Source organism: Triticum dicoccoides, chromosome 3A, assembly GCF_002162155.2.
Source record: "Triticum dicoccoides isolate Atlit2015 ecotype Zavitan chromosome 3A, WEW_v2.0, whole genome shotgun sequence".
NCBI classification, from domain to species: domain Eukaryota; kingdom Viridiplantae; phylum Streptophyta; class Magnoliopsida; order Poales; family Poaceae; genus Triticum; species Triticum dicoccoides.
The window spans coordinates 574829507-574835271 of NC_041384.1; positions in this window are offsets into that span (position 1 = coordinate 574829507).

Here is a 5765-nt window from a genome sequence, read left to right on the forward strand (position 1 = left end):
GGGGTAGGCGTGCCCCCCTACCTCATCGCCTCCTCTTTTGCGTCTTGACGTAGGGTCCAAGTCTCCTGGGTCTTGTTCGTTGAGAAAATCATGTTCCCGAAGGTTTCATTCTGTTTGGACTCCGTTTGATAATCCTTTTCTTCGAAACCCTAAAACAGGCAAAAAAACAATTCTGGGTTGGGCCTACGGTCAATAGGTTAGTCCCAAAAATAATATAAAAGTGGATAATAAAGCCCAACAATGTCCAAAACAGAAGATAATATAGTATGGAGCAATCAAAAATTATAGATACGTTGGAGACGTATCAAGCATCCCCAAGCTTAATTCCTGCTCATCCTCGAGTAGGTAAATGATAAAAACAGAATTTTTGATGCGGAGTGCTACTTGGCATAATTTTAATGTAATTCTTCTTAACTGTGGTATGAATATTCAGATCCGAAAGATTCAAGACAAAAATTTAATATTGACATAAAAATAATAATACTTCAAGTATACTAACAAAGCAATTATGTCTTCTCAAAATAACATGGCCAAAGAAAGTTATCCCTACAAAATCATATAGTCTGGCTACGCTCAATCTTCACCACACAAAATATTTAAATCATGCACAACCCCGATGACAAGCCAAGCAATTGTTTCATACTTTTAACATTCTCAAAACTTTTTCAATTTTCACGCAATACATGAGCGTGAGCCATGGACATAGCACTATAGGTGGAATAGAATGGTGGTTGTGGAGAAGACAAAAAGGGAGAAGATAGTCTCACAGCAACTAGGCGTATCAACAGGTTATGGAGATGCCCATCAATAGATATCAATGTGAGTGAGTAGGGATTGCCATGCAACGGATGCACTAGAGCTATAAGTATATGAAAGCTCAAAAAGAAAATAAGTGGGTGTGCATCCAACTTGCTTGCTCATGAAGACCTAGGGCATTTTGAGGAAGCCCATCATTGGGATATACAAGCCAAGTTCTATAATGAAAAATTCCCACTAGTATATGAAAGTGATAACATAGGAGACTCTCTATCATGAATATCATGGTGCTACAAGTGTGGTAAAAGGATAGTAACATTGTCCCTTTTCTCTTTTTCTCTCATTTTTTTATTTGGGCCTTTTTATGGCCTATTTTCTTTCTCCTTTTTTTTCGTCCGGAGTCTCATCCCGACTTGTGGGGGAATCATAGTCTCCATCATCCTTTCCTCACTGGGACAATGCTCTAATAATGATGATCATCACACTTTTATTTTTCTTACAACTCAACAATTACAACTCGATACTTAGAACAAAATATGACTCTATATGAATGCCTCCGGCGGTGTACCGGGATATGCAATGAATCAAGAGTGACACGTATGAAAGAATTATGAATGGTGGCTTTGCTGCAAATATGATGTCAACTACATGATCATGCTAAGCAATATGACAATGATGGAGTGTGTCATAATAAACGGAACGATGGAAAGTTGCATGGCAATATATCTCGGAATGGCTATGGAAATGCCATAATAGGTAGGTATGGTGGCTTTTTTGAGAAAGGTATATGGTGGGTGTATAGTACCGGCGAAAGGTGCGCGGTATTAGAGAGGCTAGCAAAGGTGGAAGGGTGAGAGTGTGTATAATCCATGGACTCAACATTAGTCATAAAGAACGCATATACTTATTGCAAAAATCTACAAGTTATCAAAGCAAAGTATTACGTGCATGCTCCTTGGGGGATAGATTGGTAGGAAATGACCATCGCTCATCCCCGACCGCCACTCAGAAGGAAGACAATCAAAAAATAAATCATGCTCCGACTTCATCACATAACGGTTCACCATACGTGCATGCTACGGGAATCACAAACTTTAACACAAGTATTTCTCAAATTCACAACTACTCAACTAGCACAACTTTAATATCACCATCTTCATATCTCAAAACAATTATCAAGCATCAAACTTCTCATAGTATTCAACACACTCATAAGAAAGTTTTATTATCAATCTTGTATACCAAGCATATTAACACTTTAAGAAAATTACCATGCTATTTAAGACTCTCAAAATAATCTAAGTGAAGCATGAGAGATCAATAGTTTCTATAAAACAAATCCACCACCGTGCTCCAAAAGATATAAGTGAAGTACTAGAGCAAAACTATATAACTCAAAAGATATAAGCGAAGGACATAGAGTATTCTAACAAATTCCAAATCATGTATGGCTCTCTCAAAAGGTGTGTACAGCAAGGATGATTGTGGTAAACTAAAAAGTAAATACTCAAATCATACAAGACGCTCCAAGCAAAACACATATCATGTGGTGAATAAAAATATAGCTCCAAGTAAAGTTACCAATAGAAGTAGGCAAAAGAGGGGATGCCTTCCGGGGCATCCCCAAGCTTTGGATTTTATGTGTCCTTAGATTATCTTGGGGTGCCATGGGAATCCCCAAGCTTAGGCTCTTGCCACTCCTTGTTCCATAATCCATCAAATCTTTACCCAAAACTTGAAAGCTTCACAACACAAAACTTAAAGTAGAAAATCTCGTGAGTTCCGTTAGCGAAAGAAAATAAAAGACCACTTCAAGGTACTGTAATGAACTCATTATTTATTCATATTGGTGTTATACCTACTGTATTCCAACTTATCTATGGTTTATAAACTATTTTACTAGCCATAGATTCATCAAAATAAGCAAACAACACACGAAAAACAGAATCTGTCAAAACCAGAACAGTCTGTAGTAATCTGTAGCTAGCGCAAGATCTGGAACCCCAAAAATTCTAAAAATAAATTTCTGGACGTGAGGAATTTATCTATTAATTATCTTCAAAAATAATTAACTAAATAGCACTCTCCAAATAAAAATAGCAGTATTTCTCGTGAGCGCTAAAGTTTCTGTTTTGCCAGCAAGTGTAACAAGACTTTCCCCAAATCTTCCCAACGGTTCTACTTGGCACAAACCCTAATTAAGCACAAAAAACACAACCAAAACAGAGGCTAGATAAATTATTTATTACTAAAGAGGAGCAAAAATCAAGGAATAAAAATAAAATTGGGTTGCCTCCCAACAAGCGCTATCGTTTAACGCCCCTAGCTAGGCATAACAAGCAAGGATAGATCTAGGTATTGCCATCTTTGGTAGGCAATCCATAAGTGGCTCTCATAATAGATTCATAAGGTAATTTAATTTTATTTCTAGTAAAGTGTTCCATGACTTTCCTTAATGGAAATTGGAATCTAATATTTCCTTCCTTCATATCAATAATTGCACCAATCGTTATAAGGATAGGTCTACCAAGAATAATAGGACATGAAGGATTGCAATCTATGTCAAGAACAAAAAAAATCTATGGGCACATAGTTCCTATTTGCAATAATAAGAACATAATTAATTCTTCCCATAGGTTTCTTAATAGTGGAATCCGCAAGGTGCAAGTTTAAAGAGCAACCATCAAAATCACGGAAACCTAACAAATCACACAAAGTCTTTGGAATCCTGAAAACACTAGCACCCAAATCACATAAAGCATAGAACTCATGATATTTAATTTTAATTTTAATAGTTGGTTCCAACTCATCATAAATTTTTCTAGGGATAGAAACTTCCAATTCAAGTTTTTCTTCATAAGATTGCATCAAGGCATCAACGATATGTTTAGTAAACGCTTTATTTTGACTATAAGCATGATGAGAATTTAGCACCGATTGTAACAAGGAAATACAATCAATCAAAGAGCAATTTTCATAGTTAAATTCCTTGAAATCCATAATAGTGGGTTTAGCAACATCTAGGGTTTTAATTTCTTCAATCTCACTTTTATCAATTTTAGCATCAAGATCAAAAAATTCTGAATTCTTGGAACGCCCTCTAGGTAAAGGTGGATCATATTCAGTCCCATAATTATCAATATTCATATTGCAAAAGAAAGATTTAATAGGGTACACATAAATAACTTTTAGATCTTCTTCTTTATTTTCATAGGAACTAGAAGAACACACTCTTATAAAGGCATCTTTCTTAGCACGCATCCTAGCGGTTTTTTCTTTGCACTCATCAATGGAAATTCTCATGGCTTTGAGAGACTCATTGATATCATGCTTAGGTGGAATAGATCTAAGTTTCAAAGAGTCAACATCAAAAGAAATTCTATCCACGTTCCTAACCAACTCATCAATCTTAAGCAATTTCTCTTCAATCAAAGCATTAAAATTCTTTTGCCAAGTAATAAATTCTTTAATATTAGATTCAAAATCAGAGGGAATCTTATTATATTTTCCATAAGAATTGTTGTAGGAATTACCATAATTATTAGAGGGATTACTAGGATAAGACCTAGGGTTGAAATTTCCTCTATACGCGCTGTTATCAAAATTGTTCCTACCAACAAAATTCACATCCATAGATTCATTATTATTCTCAATCAAAGTAGACAAGGGCATATCATTAGGATCAGAAGAAACACTCATATTAGCAAATAATTTCATAAGTTCATCCATCTTTCCATGCAAAACATTAATTTCTTCTATCACATGCACCTTTCTATTAGTAGATCTTTCAGTATGCCATTGAGAATAATTAACCATAATATTATCTAGGAGTTTAGTAGATTCTCCTAAAGTGATTTCCATAAAAGTGCCTCCCGCGTCCGAATCTAAAAGATTTCTAGAAGAAACATTCAATCCGGCATAAAAATTTGTATAATCATCCATAAATTTAAACCATGAGTAGGGCAATTACGTATCATTAGTTTCATTCTCTCCCAAGCTTGTGCAACATATTCATGATCAAGTTGCTTAAAATTCATAATATCATTTCTAAGAGAGATGATCTTAGCGGGAGGAAAATACTTAGAGATAAAAGCATCTTTGCACTTGTTCCATGAATCAATACTATTTTTAGGCAAAGATGAAAACCAAGCTTTAGCACGATCTCTAAGTGAAAAAGGAAATAGCTTGAATTTAACAATATCATTATCCACATCTTTCTTCTTTTGCATATCACACAAATCAACGAAGCTATTAAGATGGGTAGCGGCATCTTCACTAGGAAGGCCGGAAAACGGATCTTTCATGACAAGATTCAGCAAAGCAGTATTAATTTTACAAGATTCAGCATCGGTAAGAGGAGCAATCAGAGTGCTAATAAGATCATTGTTGTTGGTATTGGTGAAGTCACACAATTTAGTATTATCTTGAGCCATCCTGACAAGAAAGCAAACTAACACACAAGCAAACAAAAAGCAAGCGGACAAAAAGAGGCAAATAGAGAAAGAGAGGGAGGATAAAGAGAGAGAGAGAGGGCGAATAAAATGGCAAGGGTGAAGTGGGGGAGAGGAAAACGAGAGGCAAATGGCAAATAATATAATGCGGGAGATAAGGGTATGTGATGGGTACTTGGTATGTTGACTTTTGCGTAGACCTCCCCGGCAACGGCGCCAGAAATCCTTCTTGCTACCTCTTGAGCACTGCGTTGGTTTTCTGCGAAGAGGAAGGGATGATGCGTCAAAATAGCGTAAGTATTTCCCTCAGTTTTTGAGAACCAAGGTATCAATCCAGTAGGAGGCTATGTGCGAGTCCCTCATACCTGCACAAAACAAATAAATCCTCGCAACCAACGCGAATAGGCGTTGTCAATCCCTACACGGCCACTTACGAGAGTGAGATCTGATAGATATGATAAGATAATATTTTTGGTATTTTTGTGATAAAGATGCAAAGTAAAATAAAGGCAAAGTAAAAAGCAAAGGAAATAACTAAGTAGTAGGAGATTAATATGA